Here is a 15,381-nt window from a genome sequence, read left to right as displayed (position 1 = left end):
TGTGTGATATTAGTATAACCACTCCCGCTTTCTTATGGTTGCTATTTGCATGTTATACCCCTTTCTGTCCTTTTATTTTCAGCCTATTTATGTTTTTGAATCTGAAGACTATAGACAACATATAGTAAGATCTTTTTCTTCTTCCAATCTGATAATCTCTGTTTTTTGATTGGATTGTTTAGTCACATTTAAGTCATTATTGATATAGTTGGATTTACGTCTTCCATTTTCCTTTTTGCTTTCTGCCCAACATCTTTTGTTTCTCTCTTCCTCCTTTACTGCTTTCTTTTGCATTAAGTGAATATTTTCTAGTGTAACATTTTAATTCCTTTAATGATTTTTTTCATTATATTTTTGGAAGTATATTCTTAGTGGTTGTTCTAGGTCTTATCATATACATCTTAACTTACCAGAATCTACTTCTGATTCCCAGTATTATTTGAAGCAAGTTTATACTGATCAGGATTAATTAGGATTAAACTCATTTGATCAATGAAATGGCTTGGGTGACTTGGGTTTTTCAAGGATGCTGATGCATCTGTTGGCCTCAGTGGTGCCCTTCTTTTGTTTATTCCTTTTCACATTTGGTGAAATGAACGTCTCAAAGGACCTGTAATGATCAAAAATATTTGTGAAGCTCTACCTTCTCAGGATCAGGCTTGGGAAGGCCTCGACTCCTGAGTCATCACTCTCCTTGTAGTTTTGGCCTTGTTTTCTTCTCCTTTGCCCCATCTAAACTGACTGGTTTGTAGCCCTGATCCTGCCTCAGGATTTCAAATCTGGATCAGTGTGTCATGCCCACTTAGAGGCAGGTCTTTGGGGTTAAGGAGTGCCCGGTGCAGGGAGGCCCAGGGCAGCCTCGAGAGAAGTCTGCGAAGGCCAGCAAGATGGTTGGGCTGTGACTTGGTTGTTAGCTGTCACTCTTTTTGTGAGAGCCCAGGTGGGCGGCCTGAGGGGTGGTGGTCAGGATGGCACTGGGCAGAGAACCAGGAGCAGACCGAGTGGGTGCCTCTGGTCACCAACAGCATGAGCAGCCCCAGTATTCTGGATACATTTAGTTGAAGCTTCAAAACAGCATCAGAGTTTTGATCAAACGTCAGGGAGCTCTCGTGCTATTTTTTTTCTGGCTTGGTATTTTTTTTAATAGCAACTTTATTAAGTATAATTCACGTGCCATAAAGTTCACTCTTTTAAAGTGTACAATTCAGTGGTTGTTAGTATATTTACAGGGATGTGCAGCCATCACCACCATTGAATTCTAGAACATTTTCATCACTCCGGAAGGAAACCCCATACCTATTAAATAATCACTCTCCATTCCCCAGCCCAGACAACCAAATGTTGTAGTGTCTCTGTGGATTTGCCTGCTCTGGATGCTTTATATAAAGGGAATCACACACTGTGTGGCCTTCAGTGTCTGGCTTCTCTCACTGACCATCATGTTCTCAGAGGATCTGTGTTGTAGCGAGGGTCAGTACTTTACTCCTTCCATGGCTGCATAATATTCCACTGTATGAATGGACCACATTTTGTTTATCTGTTCATCCATCGATGGACATTAGGGCTGTTTCCACTTTTTTTGTCTATTGTGAATAATACCTATGATGCATAATATGGACATTCATGTACAAGTTTCTATGTGGACACGTTTCATTTCTCTTGGGTAGATACCTAGGAGTGGAATTGCTGGGCCAGATGGAAGGTCCATGTTTGACGCTTTAGGAAACTGCCAAATTGTCTTTCACAGTGGCTACACTGTGATATAATCCCACCAGCAGTGTACGAGGGTTCCAGCGTGGCTTGGTATTTTTAAATTTGAATTAGGTTGGGGACCGTAATCATTTTGGTGATGGTTTAATCCCAGGATGTGCGGCCTCTTTGCCCTGAGATCAGCTCCCGTCCACCCAGACGGACCAGCCAGGGAGCTGCTGGGAATGGGACCTCTGGGAATGGAGCTGAAGGGATGGGACCTCTGGGTCCTGGCACGGCTCTTGAGGCGGCTCTGCGTCCCCTTTGTTTTTATAAAAGTGGTACATAAGTGTTGTCAGCAGAGACAGAAGCCTGTGTGAATTACAGATGTCCCCAGATCCTGCCACCCGGATAGAACCATTCTTGACATCGTGGTGAAGGCTCTCTGGTCATCGCCGTGTGTCAGGTGGAGGTCTTTCTAGTTTGTTGACTCCACACTCCCCAGCGGACACCCTTCTATCTTGAAGGGTGTTTTTCAGTTGTCCCCAGAAAGGTGGTCTGCTTGGATGCTCCTACGACAGCTGGGGGCTCTCATCATCCTGGCGACAGCCCCAGCTTTTGTGCCTCCTTCTAATCTGTCACCTCCTAGTCGCTGCTTTTTTTTTGAAATGCCAGTTCATAGCCCTCGCCCATGTGTTACACTGGGGTGTTTGTTTTTTTTCTTGACTTATAACAGGGTTTCTCACCCTCAGCACTATTGATATTTCTGAGCTGAATCATTCTGGGGGGGCCGCCCCGGGCACGGGGAGGTGTTGAGCAGCATCCCTGACCCCCACCCCCTTGATGCCAGGAGCCCCTTCCCTCCCCCAGTCCTGACAAGCACAGATGTCCCCAGATGTCACCAGGTGTCCGCTGGGAGACAGACTCGCCTCTGGTTGAGAACCAGTGTTTTATTATAACCCTTTCTATATTAGGGCTGTTAGCATCTTCAGCATTATACGTTTTTTCTCAGTTTCTCATTTATCTCCCGGCTTTATTTTTGATGTGTTGTTACATAGAATATTTTAAAGCTTATTGCCAAATTTGTCATTTCCTTTAAAGCGCCTGGTCTTGTGACCTGCCTAGAGAGGTCTTCCCTTCCCTGAGATTACCAAAACACTGGCCCACTTTTTTTTCTCCTGCATTTTTATGGGTTTTAGAAGGACCCACAGTCTGGAGGCCCCGGGAGGGGGACAGAGCTTTGTGTTTTCCACGCGGCTCTCCTGTAGTCTGCACAGGCGGGTGAGGCTCGTGGTTAGGACACAGATCTCGAGCTGGGCTCCCCTGTTGCTAGCTGTGTGATCACTGCCCCATGCCTCAACTTGCTCATCTGTGAAATGGGCTGTGAGAGCAGTACCTGCTTCCTAGGGTTTTGGGGCTGATCAGACGTGCCAGGTGCTTAGAGCCGGGCCTGCACATGGTGAACTGTGCCCCCATCATCGGCCTTTTTATCTGTCCTGGTCATCCCTGACCCTCACACTAGCTCCAGGGGGAGCTCCAGGCAAGCTCTAGAAGGACGACGCTGTTTGGGGAGGTCAGGGAACCTGTCCAGGGTCCCCAGGGCCGTGGGTGAGAGGCAGGGTCCTCTCTGGGCTCAGAACCTGTGCACACGTGCGTCGTCCGGCCCCACAAAATTACGAGGTACCTTTGCAGAGAAATAGGAAGATTATTTTGTCAATGATTATGGTTTTAAATGGTTAGTCATGGAACATTGAAGACCTGTACACACGAGTAGAGAATGGGCTGGTGTCTTGAGCGTCTGCAGGGGTGGCCTTCTGGCCGTGTGGGGAGCTTGCTGGGGTGCCACACCCCCTCCCAGGGTGCCATTGTCCGCCCTGCTCTCTGTGTGGCACCAGCCCCTTGCCTGTGGGCTGGGGGACAGGTGGTGGCCTTTGCCCAGGCTGTGTCCCTGACCCCCCGAGCCTAGTAAAGACGTAGGTGGGCTGGCAGGCCCTGTTCTTGTCCACGATGTTCCAAAAGCAGGTGCTGGCAGCCTCCTTGGCTCCCTGGCCTTTCACCCATGTGCTTCCTTTTTTTTTTTTTTTTTTTTTTTTTTTGTCCTTTCAATCCAAGTGCTTCCTTTCTCTTTTTTTTCCTTTTTGAATAAAAAATTTTGGAGACGTAATTTCAGATTTCCAGAAAAGTTGCAAGAATGGCACGAAGAATTCCCAGACACCTTTCACCTGGCTCCCTAGGAGTTAACCTTTCACTGCAGCTGCTCTTGTTCCTTTTCTCTCTCTCATCCTCTCTCTCTGCGCATTTCTTCCTGAACTGTTCCACATACATGCCTCTTTACCTCTAAATACCTCAGTGGGCATCTCTTCTGAACAAGGGATTCTCTTATCAAATTATCAAAACCAGGAAGTTAATTCTCAAAATTCTCAGAGTCCAGGCTCACACACTGCATTAATACGTCACGTCGCTTTTGTTTCTGTTCATGTGGATCAGTGTCTGAGTCTGTCCTTCTGGCTCGTGGCTTGGACGTTGGGAGAGTACAGGCCCGTTATCCTGTGGGGCGTCGCTTGGTGTGGGTTTGTCTGACGGTCCTCTCACGGCTGGCAGGAACATCCCAGAAGCAGTCTGGTGTCCTTCTCGGAGCATTGCCTCTGGAGCCCACGTCTGGTGGCATCAACCTGGCCCACTTGGGTAAGGGGGTGTCTTGCAGATTTCTCCACCCTGAAGTTACAATTTTACTATTTGTAATTGGTAAGTTTCTTGCGGGAGGTCCTTGGGGACCATGTAAACACCCCGTTGTTCCCCCAACATTCACTGTTTGTTTGGGCAGCCATTGTTGATTCTTGCCAAGTAGGGATTGTCTAATTCCACCATTCCTTCTGCATTTATTAGTTGGCTTTCTACTGTGAAGAACAGCTGTCTCTTCTTCCCCATCTGTTTATTTATATCAGCGAGGACGCATGGGTCCTTAACTGATTCAGTAGATTGTAATCCATTGCTCTCATTGTTTTCGGTTGCTCTAGTGGTCCCAGATTTATCCAGAGGTAGAGCTCCCTCCCGCTGGCTCCTCGTGTCCTTCAGGCACGTGCCCACCAGTCTCTGGGCACTTCCCTACTTTCGGGCACAGTGAGGTGTTCCAGGCCCACGCTGTGCACTCGCACCTCAGCTCCAGGCTTGACTGCTTCTCCAAGGAGCCCTGGTTCTTCTTGTGGACAGTGCATTTAGAAACCAAGATCTGGGTGTTCAGTTGCTCATTGCCAAGGGGGTGTCTTTGCCTCTGGGCCCTTTTGCCCGGGAAATAGGTGTGTAAATAAGTACACATGTGCATACATTAGTGTGTCTGTGTGTACATGTATCGCACAGACACCCACATCCATTTCTGCTTCTACCTATACACACTAGTGCCCACAAGTTCACACCGACACCTCCACTTCCAGCCCTTTGTTCGTGCAGGCTGCTTGCCGGCCTCCCCTTCCCTTTTCTGTAACCCTGTCTCTGTCAGTGAGAGCCCTTCGTCACCCACAGTAAAATAAGCCCCTGGAGAAAGTCAATATTTGCTTTATCTTTATCTCAAAGGCACATAGTTCCAAAACCATGCTTAAAAGTGACATGGCTTAGTTCTTTCTTTTCCTCTTTATTGTGGTTGTATTATGTACTTGAAATACTGTTTGGTTTGCTTCTGTTTGTATTTCATTGTAGGATTCTTCTCCCTCCCACCACAGTTCTTGTTGATTTCATTCATTCCCTCATTCATTTAGTATGTGGGACATTAGCATGGTTCAAGGGTCAGAAAGGTGTCTGGAGAGATGCATCATCACCCTTCCTCGCCCTCCCTCCTGCAGGGAATGATCTCATTAGTTTATGTCTCAGAAATGCAGAACTGTGTGTGTGTGTGTGGATATATATACATATATATATATATATATATATATATATATATATATATATATATATATATATATATATATATATATATTTTTTTTTTGGCCACGCCTTGCGGCTTGTGGATCTTAGTTCCCCAACCAGGAATTGAAACCATGCCCCCGGCAGTGAAAGCATGGAGTCCTAACCACTGGACTGCCATTGAAGTCCCAAGTATATTTTCTTATACATGGAAGGTGGCACGGTGGGGATCACTCTTGCACTTTTCTCTTTTCACTGTGCAGCGTGTCCTGGAAGCAGCTTCATCTGGCCATGGAGATGTGCCCACCCTCCTGCACAGCTGCGTGGTGTCCACTGGGGGCTGCAGCACAGTTAACCCAGCCTCTCCCCTGTACGTGCATTGGGCTTGTTTCCAGTATCTTGCTGGTACAAACGGTGCAGCAGTGAATGCCCTGGTGTAGAGGTATCTTCATATTCTTGGAAGAGTATCTTCAGGGTCGATTTCTAGAAGTGGGATTGCTGGCTCAAAAGATAAGTGCCAAGATGTGTGTTAGCTTCTGGCACGTTTCCTCCTGGGGGGGCGGATGGGTTTACTCTCACTAGCACCGAGAGGGGCTGGTCCCACAGGCTCACTAGCAGGGTGTGCTGTTCTAGTGGAAACATACTTGCTGATCTGAGCCGTGAGAGATGGGGTCTCAGTGTAGTTACTTTTACTTTTTTATTTACTTTTTAAAAAAAATTTATTTTTGGCTGCCTTGGGTCTTTGTTGCTGTGTGCAGGCTGTCTCTAGTTGTGGCGAGTGGGGGCTACTCTTCATTTCAGTGCACGGGCTTCTCATTGTGGTGGCTTCTCTTGTTGCGGAGCATGGGCTCTAGGCGTGCGGGCTTCAGTAGTTGTGGCACGCAGGCTCAGTAGTTGTGCTCACGGGCTCTAAAGCACAGGCTCAGTAGTTGTGGCACACGGGCTTAGTTGCTCGGTGGCATGTGGGATCTTCCTGGACCAGGGCTCGAACCCGTGTCCCCTGCATTGACAGGCGGATTCTTAACCACTGCACCACCAGGGTGGCCCCGGGGTCTCAGTGTAGTTTCAATGAGCATTTCTGAAATTAGGGGTGAGGTCGAGCATCATTTCATGTGTTAAAAGCCAGTTTGATACCTTTTCTGTGAATAGTCTGTTTATGCTTTTCACCCACTTTTCAGTTGGATTTTTGACCTTTCCTCATTGATTCAATTCCACCCTTACCCAGTGCTTTGAGATGCCACCCTAGTCTCCCCCCACTCCCTGATCTGTGATTCCCCCAGCCCCTGGAGGAGCTCAGGCTCTAGAAAGAGACGTGCACACGCTTTCCTTTCCAGCGTGCTAGGTGTGCCCCGCAGGACATGGCTGATCCGAAGTGTGCCCCGCAGGACATGGTTGATTGCTTCCAGGCATCTCAGGTTCTCAAGATCCAGCTGGAACCTTCCTGTCCCGGTGCTCCCGACCCTGCAGAGGCAGGTCCTGCAGAGGAGTTGGGGTGGACAGGTGGGCTGTGTGTCCAGAGCACAAAGGCCGAAGAACAGCCGGTGGAAGAAAGCAGGTATTTTTTAAAAAAGAGACATTGCCAGACTGCCCTTGGGAGCAGTCCTGGGTGGCCACTGGGGGCATGTCACCAGATCTGCCTTCCTTGCCCGAGTGAAGGTCTTAAATGACAAAGCCCATGACAGCTGCCATTTACGAGGGTTTACCGTGTGCCAGGGTCTCCTTCCAGTGCTTTTGTCTGTGGCCTTGTTTAACCTCCTGCAACCCCACAATAGGGCACGGTGACCCACACTTGACAGATGAAGAAACCGAGGTGCAGAGGTTAGGAACTTGCCCCAGGTCACACGGCCGGCTGGGACCCCTCGGGGGCATCTGTGCTGGTCTCTGCAGCCCCACCACGGTCTCCAGAGAATGGAGTAGGACGTACCATGGGAAATGTGATCACAGAACTGTGTGTGAGGCTCTGCCACTGGGGAGCAGGCTCAGGAGGCCCCTTCTCTGGGGTTTAGCCTCTTTTTGTCCCTCACTCCATTGCTGTAACGTCGAGCGTCTTCTCAGGTGCTTGCTGGCTGTTTGTATATCTCCTGTAGGGAGGTGTCCATTCAGTTCCTTTACCCACTTGTGAATTAGGTTGTCTTTATTGTTGTTGACCCATAAGAGTTCTTTATCTGTTCTGGATACAAGTCCCTTTTGAGATCTAAGGTTTGCAGATATCTTCACCTATCCTGTGGGTTGTCTTTACTTTCTTGATTATGGCCTTCGAAGCACAAAGTCAGTTCATTTATTTTTTCTTTTGTTGCTTGTTCTTGTGGTGTTGTATCTAGAAACCGTTGCCTAATCCCAGGTCACAAAGATTAATTCATGTGTTTTCTTCTAGGAGTTTTAGAGGTTTAGCTCTAACGTTCAGATATGTGAGTTAATTTTGAGTTAATTTCTGCCTGGTGTGAGGTAGGGGTCCAGCTTCATTCTTTTGCACGTGGACATCCAGTTGTGCCAGCGCCATGTGGTAAAGACTGCTCTTTACCCCTCGGACAGTCTCGGCAACCTCAGTGAAAACCAACTAACTTTAAATGTGCAGGTTTATTTCTGGACTGCCCACTCTCGTCCATTGAGCTCTCTGTACATCCTGAGGCCAGGACCACATTGGCTTGATCCCTGTAGCTTTGTCACCCCGAGTTATTTTATATCTAGTCTCTGGGGTGGACGTTAAAGAAAAATGATACGGTTCTTACATTTCCAGGAGATGAGATCAGAGCCTTCCTGGGGTTGGGATCCAGACAACCCAGGGTGCCCGCCACCTCCCTAGCTGAGCCATTGCCACTTCCTCAGTTGGATTTTGTTGTCTGTGAGGATACAGAGGATTTGGTGAGATATTTGTAAACGAGAGGCTCTTTCCCAGTCTGTAAAGACTGATGAAAATGTCAGCTCTTCAGGTCTCTCAGACAGGAAGCATCTGAAACTTGTGCTCAGCAGGTCGGGTCTTTAATCAGTCCTGAAACTGGACTGCAGGCTGGCGTCAACTTGCCTTCTCTTTTCTTATCGGTTTGGATCTTTTTACAGCCAGACTCTCCTCTTCCAGCTAAAACCTGCTGTGCAGTGAACTTCAGAGGACGGAGATAGAGGTTGTTGTGTTTTTCTGTTTGTTTTGTTTTAGTTTTTTTTGCTTTTGATATTTTATTTTGAAATAATTTAAGAGGCATTGAAATGTTGCCGAGACAGTACAAAGAATTCCCATGTACCTTTCAGCCGTGTTCCCCTGGTATGAATGCCTAACGTAACTGCGGAAGGATGACCTGAAGTAATAACAACAGATTTTATTAGGATCCCACCGGGTATCCGTCTCAGCCCCTTTTCTGCCCAGGACCCAACACGGGACCACACGGTGCAGGTGTCAGGCTCCTTAGGCTCCTCCGGACTGGGGCCGTGTCTTAGTCTTTCCTTGTGTGTCGTGACCTTGACACTTCCGGAGAGCCCTGGTGGGGGGTTTTGTAGTGTCCCTCTCCTTGGCTTTGTTTCTCATGGTGACACGAAGGTTATGCATTTGAGGGAGGCTGCCCCAGGGCGATGTGCTGATATGTCTCTTTGCCTGTGGGGTCAACCTTCACCCCTCCGTTAAGGTGGCAGCTGCTTGGAGTCTCTGCCGGAAGGTTGCGGGTTCTTCCTCTGGGACCTCGCGACAGCACACCTGCTTCTCATAAACATTTGCCTGTCAGTTTCAGCGTCTGCGGTGGATCTTTCCTGCAGCAGGGATTACCGTACAGATCTCACGGTGCATTTATGTTGCCCTCACTCCTTCTGCATTATGATCTAGAATTTTTTGTGGAAGAGAGCTATCCCTTCTCCCCCATTTACATTACATGTTGAATTTCATACCAGTAAGGACCGGCATGTGTTTATGGTACTCTGTGGGTTTGTAGTCGGGACTGTCACTGTTCATCTTGTTGTCCTCGCTGTCCTCACTTTGGTCGTCCGGTGCCCCTTCACTGCGCTCATGTCCTCCTGGGAGTCCCCGCCCTCCCTGCTCCCACGAGGGGCTCCAGCTCACCTTGGGAGCAGCGGGGAGCAGGCCGAGTTGGGCGCTGAGCCCTCCTGGATCAGATAACACACACAGGCGAGGGCTCCCTGCCTTTGTGGGCGGAAGATGCTCATCAGCTCTCTGCCTCTCGGACCCTGGGCCCAGCTCCCGGGCCACCGTGGGCAGTGTGGGTGGTGTGGGTGGACCCGTCGCGAGGGCCAGCCCTAGGTGGCCCAGAGCTGATAAGACCAGGGGCCCAGCTACCCCTGCCCGGGGTGGGGAGGCCAGGCCTGTGAGGTCGATCCCAGAGGTGCCAGCAGCTGGTGGCAGTTCCTGGTGCCTCAGCGTGTGGAGACAGCTGGCTTTTCCCCCTGTTCCTGCTGCTTCTTCCCGGCCCACCTGCCTGCCCTTTGCAGAGGGTGGAGGAGCCATCAGCGTCTGCGGGGCGGGCACCTCGGAAGAGCGACATCATCTGATTGTCAGAGGGCGCTTTTTTAAAGGAGAAATGGTCAGAGTGTGCCTCTTTGGGGTGGTGGTGTCTGAGGCCTTGGGTCGCTGCTCAGTCTGTCCCCTCACTGCAGCTGGACGCCCCCTGCCCACCCTGAGTTCTCTTCTCAGCGCCCGGCTTTCCCGGGAACCGCTACCAGGCTAGCGGCCCAGCCCTGCCAGCCTGGGCAGCAGGAGGCACCAGGGCCTTTCTGCTTTGTTTTCCTTTTAAAAATTACATACACTTTATCGTTTAAACAGCTGTAGATTTATAGAGAAATTGAGAGTTCTAGGGAGAGTTCCCTACACCCCTGACCCCGACACCCAGTCTCCTGTTATTCTGTTTTACACGAGGCGGGTACGTTTGTTGCAGTCAGTGAACCTTATGAGTACATTCTCATTGACTAGGGTCCTGCTTCATTCAGTTTGCCTTGTTTGCCCCTGTTGTCCTCGTCTGTCCCAGGACCCCGTCTGGGACCCCCATGACATTCAGGTGTCTCGTCTCCTCGGGGTCCTCTGGGCTGTGACGGTTCCTCAGACTTTCCTTGTTCTCGACGCCCCTGACAGGTTTGAGGAGGACTGTGGCCAGAGATTTTGTAGAATCTCCCTCAGTGGGAACTTGTCCGGTGTTCTTCTCACGGTTACACTGGGGCGCTGGGTGCTGGGAGGAGGACCACCTGTGAAGGGCCGTCTCATCCTTCATCTCGGGGTGCCTGCCGTCAACAGGACTCATCACTGCTGGTGTTGACCTCGGTCCCCTGGCTGAGGTCGTGCTGCTCAGGTGTCTCCACTGGAAGGTCACACCTCCCCGCTTTCCATACTGTCCCTCTTGAAGTCACTGCCCAGCCCACACTTAAGGGCCCCCTGATCCCTCAGCCCTGGCTGCCCTGTGCCGAGTGGGCTGTGGCCAGGCCCCTGGTGTCTCAGGGCCTCCAGGGTGGTGACAGACTGGCTACGGGGAGCCCTCAGTCCTTGCGGGAGCAGGGGAGGCGGGTGAACCTAGCCCCGTGTGGACATAGGTCAGGGTGGACAGAGGCCTTGCCTTGGCTGTGGCCTGAGGGCTGAGCCTTAACCTCAGCCCCAGAGCTTCCAGCCTCCTATTTTGGGGTCATTGCTGTCATCCCCCAGAGCACGAGGGCAGGAGGACCCCACAGCCATGGGCAGCAGCAGACTGGGGTCTGTCCAGCCGAGGACCACAGGCTCGGGTGGTCTTTGCCTTGCAGACCACGTGCTGTGTGTGGGGTGGCCCATCGTCCATCTGGGGAGACAGTGTGCAAAGAGGTAGTGACAAGTGACCAGGGAGACACATGACCCCATCAGATGTGAGTGAAAGTCAGGCCAGGTATTCTCAGCAGGGAGGCCTGTGGGCAGTGGGGGTGAGAAGGTCCCTCTCCTCTGTCATCGGGTAGATGTACGCGGAAACCACCGGATCAGTCTCCCTTTGCTGCGGTAACAAACGACCACAGACTCAGTGACTTAAAACAATGCGCATTTATCATCTCACTGCCCTGGCGGCCAGAAGTCCGACACGGGTCTCACTGGGCTAGGATCAAGGTGTGGGCACGGCTGATTGATCCTCCTGGAGGCGCCAGGGAAGACCAGCTTCTAAGGCGCCGCATCCTCGGCTGGTGGCCCCTCCTCCGTCTTCAGAGCACATCGCTCTGACCTCTGCCTCTGTTATCAGTTCTTCTCTGACTCTTACCCTCTCGCCTCCCTCTTAGAAGGACTCTGGGGATGACACTGGGCCCCCTGATAACCCAGGATCATCTTCCATCTCAAGATCCTTAACTTGGACTTCCCAGCGGGCCAGCGAATAAGACTCCGCACTTCCAGTGCAGGGGGCCCGGGTTCGATCCCTGGTCGGGAAGCTAAGATCCCACGTGCGGCGCGACCAAAAAAAAGAAGAAAAAAGATGTAGAAAAAAAAGATCCTTAACTTCATCCCATCCGCAGTCTCTTGCCACCAAGAAGAGCATAGTCACAGCTCCCGGGGATTAGGATGGGGACGTCCTTGGGGGCCATTTTTCCACCAACCACAGCCACGTTGAGACATGCCAGAGTAATCAAACCCCCGGACTTCTGCTCTCGTCGCTGTCGGGCTGGTGGGGCTGCAGAGCGGGGCAGATGGCAGCGGCCGAGGAGCCCTTGGGACTACACGTGGCCCCGGGCGGCTTAGCTGGTCCAGAGGAAGAGGCGAATGCCCGAGGGCCGGTCATTCCACAGCTCGGTGTGGCCTTTCAGCCCAGGGGCTGGCACCTGTTAGAAGACAGTGAAATCAGTGTAGTGGGTTGTGCCCAGTAATTTTAAAAACCTGATTAAAAAAAAAGATAGAAAAGGTCAGCACACGTTGCCTGTTGAAAGGGAGTTTGTGGGACTTGTTCTATTTAAAGCTCCTGGTGAGTTAGGGAAGGTGTGCAGGACCAAGTTCCACACCCCCAGGGCACCCTGGCTGAGCTGCCCTGCAGCCAGGTCGGCCCCCAGCAGCTAGTCCAGTTTCAGGCAGCATGTGCAAAGGCACAGGGGCAGGGAGGGTCCGGCAGACGCCGAGCCGTCAGCTCAGCTCAGGTGTCTGGGAGGTAGGGGCAGGGAGCCCAGTGAGTCGGGGCAGCTGGAGCCCAGACTGTCAGAGGCCCTGGAGCCACACCCCACGTTTAGAGTCTTGTCCTGTGTCCATTCAGCAAGTGACCCTGAGCCTGGCTGTGAATGCCGTGGTGGGGACCCTGCCCCCCGTGGGGTCTCAGCTGCACGGCGCCTGCCGCGCTCTGCCCTGTGCTCTCTGCCCCCTTGGGGTGTACGTGGCGGTCACCACGCGGCAGTTCCTGTCTGACTGTCCTCCTTGGAGGGGCACCTTCCCTGCCTGCGGGGGTTCGGAAGAGGCAGAACTTCTTGTAAACCTCCCAGGAGTGCCTGTACCTTAAGGTTTCCAGAAGCATCACTGGTCTGATTTGATTGTTTTTGGACGCTCTTGCTTCCTCAGCTACTGATGCTTAGGAGCTGAGCTTAAAATGGGCTGTCACTGAAAGGCTTTAGTGGGGCAGGTGCTCATGGTTGTGGATTTTCATGTTCTTGGAAAGTGGCGAGGATTTGAAAACATCTGAACAGAGGCAGGCATCCCTGGGCTGCACGCTGCTGCTAGGAGTGTAATTTGGAGTTAAGACTTAATCAGGCCATCGTTTTAGTTAATTGTGCTTTTGTTTTGCACATTTTAGGAACCATCGCCATTGCTGGAACCTGACAGAAAGCCTAACAGAAGCCAGTTATTGGACCATCTCCCTGTAGCCTCGCTCCCCACTGCGTACCAGGAACCTTGCAGTAAGTACGTGTGCGGGCCCTCGGCCCCAAGGCTGCTGGTGGAGAAGGTAGCCCTGTTTGGTTCTGAGTTCCTGGGGTGTCCAGGGGCCAGATGCCCCTAGAGGAGCCTGGACCCCTCAGCATGGTTCTGCTGGATGTGACTTCTCTCCGCGTCTGCACTCTGGCCTCTCGGCATCTGAACACCTATCCCTCACTTCTAGAAGCCCTGAGAACCATAGTGGGTTTGGGGGGACTCCAGGATGGCCCAGGATGAGCTGCCCTATCTGTATCGTGTCCCTGGGCAGGACACCACTTCTGACTTCACCGAGGGGCATATTCACCCCACCTCACACCCTGCGGGAGATGATGATCAGTCACAGGGAGAGGGGAGGGTCTTCAAAAATGGAGGATTATTATTATTTTTTAAAATTAATTAATTATTTTTGGTTGCATTGGGTCTTTGTTGCTGCGCGCGGGCTTTCTCTAGTTGAGGCGAGCAGGGACTACTCTTTGTTGCGGTGCGTGGGCTCTTCATTGCGGTGGCTTCTCTTGTTGCGGAGCACGGGCTCTAGGTGCGCGGGCTTCAGTAGTTGTGGCTCGCAGGCTCCAGTAGTTGTGGCTCACGGGCTTAGTTGCTCCGTGGCATGTGAGATCTTCCCGGACCAGGGTTTGAACCCGTGTCCCCTGCATTGGCAGGCGGGTTCTTAACCACTGCACCACCAGGGAAACCCTGGAGGATTATTTTTAAATGCTTTGAAAAGAATCCCATGACCCAGCTGCTTCTGGGTTTCAGCTCCAGGATGTCCCCCTTCTCCTGGATTTTTCTAATTAACCAGGGACAGAGGGTTCACAGAGGTGGCCTCTGGAGGTAGCCCGGCGGGGGTCACTGGTAAGAAAAGAGGGAGCAGCCTGAGCCCCTCGTGGCTGGCACCCACGGGCAGGGGCACCCGGGTGGAGGGGCGCTCAGTGTGGGACGAGCAGTTCCCGTGCTCTTGGCCACAGCGAGGAAAGCTGGCTGGGCGAGAAGGGCTCGTGTTCAGTGTTGACCTTGGACGAAGCCTCCTCCCAGGGCCACGAGGCTCATGAGGGCTCAGTGTGGACTAGAACATGGCCTTGTCTGTTCTGCCACGATTTAGGAACCCAGGAATTGGGCCGTGGAGCTCAGGTTCCCCTTTACAAGTGGTGGAGTGCAGGTTTTGTTCCTTAAAGGGGAGATTTCAGGCATCTGGGTCCGGGGCCGGCAAGCTGCGGCCCGAGGACCACTCGGCCCACTCGGCCCATTGTGTGTTCTTGTAACTAAAGCCTTATCGGCGCAGAGCTGCTTCTGTTCACTTGCACCTTCCTCCTCACGGTGGTGGAATTGCGTGGTTGTGACAGAGGCCTCGTGCCTGCAAAGCTGCAAACGTTTACCATGTGGTCCTGCACAGAGTAGGTGGGCCGTCCCCAGTCCCTGCCAGCTTGTCACTGTCTGGGGCTGGGTGGACCAGGCCCTCGTCGACTGGTTTAGAAATGGTCAGTTCTGACTGTGTGTCCCAAAGCGTTGCTTTACCCTTAAAGCTCATGCTTTCTTACAAGACAGTCAAGTCCCTGAAACTCGGTTATCCTCTTTGTATCCCCATCTGCACGACACGTTCTGCGTACGTAGCTCGCCCTCTGCAGTTAACTTTTTAGTAATCCCTGACAAGGATGCTAATCATCTCCCTCTATCAACCCATTTTATAGCTGGAGAAACTGAGCGCCAGCCCTGGAAGGTGTGAGAATGTTCTGGGCTGGGGGAAGAGTGGGAGACGGAAATGAGTGAGGTCACGGACACCTTCCCCAAAAGGCCTCGGGCGTTCGCAGAGATCAGGGTGCTCGTGACAAACGGGACAGGTTGACTGCGGTCTGGCAGGTCCCAAACAGGCTGCCTTGGACTTCAAAAAAATTAAGTTTTATAGAGATGTAATTACATGCCATAATGGTCACACCTCAAAGTGTACAATTCAGGGAATTCCCTGGCGGCCCAGT

At 51.6% G+C, this 15,381-nt stretch overlaps 1 protein-coding gene across 5 annotated transcripts in view; it reads left to right on the top strand.

Moving 5' to 3' along the window:
* KDM4B (lysine demethylase 4B) overlaps positions 1-15,381 on the top strand; it is a 140,156-nt gene that overhangs the window by 16,744 nt on the left and 108,031 nt on the right. For all 5 annotated transcript variants that reach the window (XM_060094405.1, XM_060094404.1, XM_060094403.1 and 2 more), the window contains exon 2: positions 13,293-13,395. The gene's annotated coding sequence lies outside the window, so the exon portion shown is untranslated. The remainder of the gene's footprint in view (positions 1-13,292; positions 13,396-15,381) is intronic.

Source organism: Mesoplodon densirostris, chromosome 3 (genome assembly GCF_025265405.1).
Source record: "Mesoplodon densirostris isolate mMesDen1 chromosome 3, mMesDen1 primary haplotype, whole genome shotgun sequence".
NCBI classification, from domain to species: Eukaryota; Metazoa; Chordata; class Mammalia; order Artiodactyla; family Ziphiidae; genus Mesoplodon; species Mesoplodon densirostris.
Note: the sequence above shows the minus strand (reverse complement) of the source record. Positions and strands in the feature narration are given on the sequence as shown.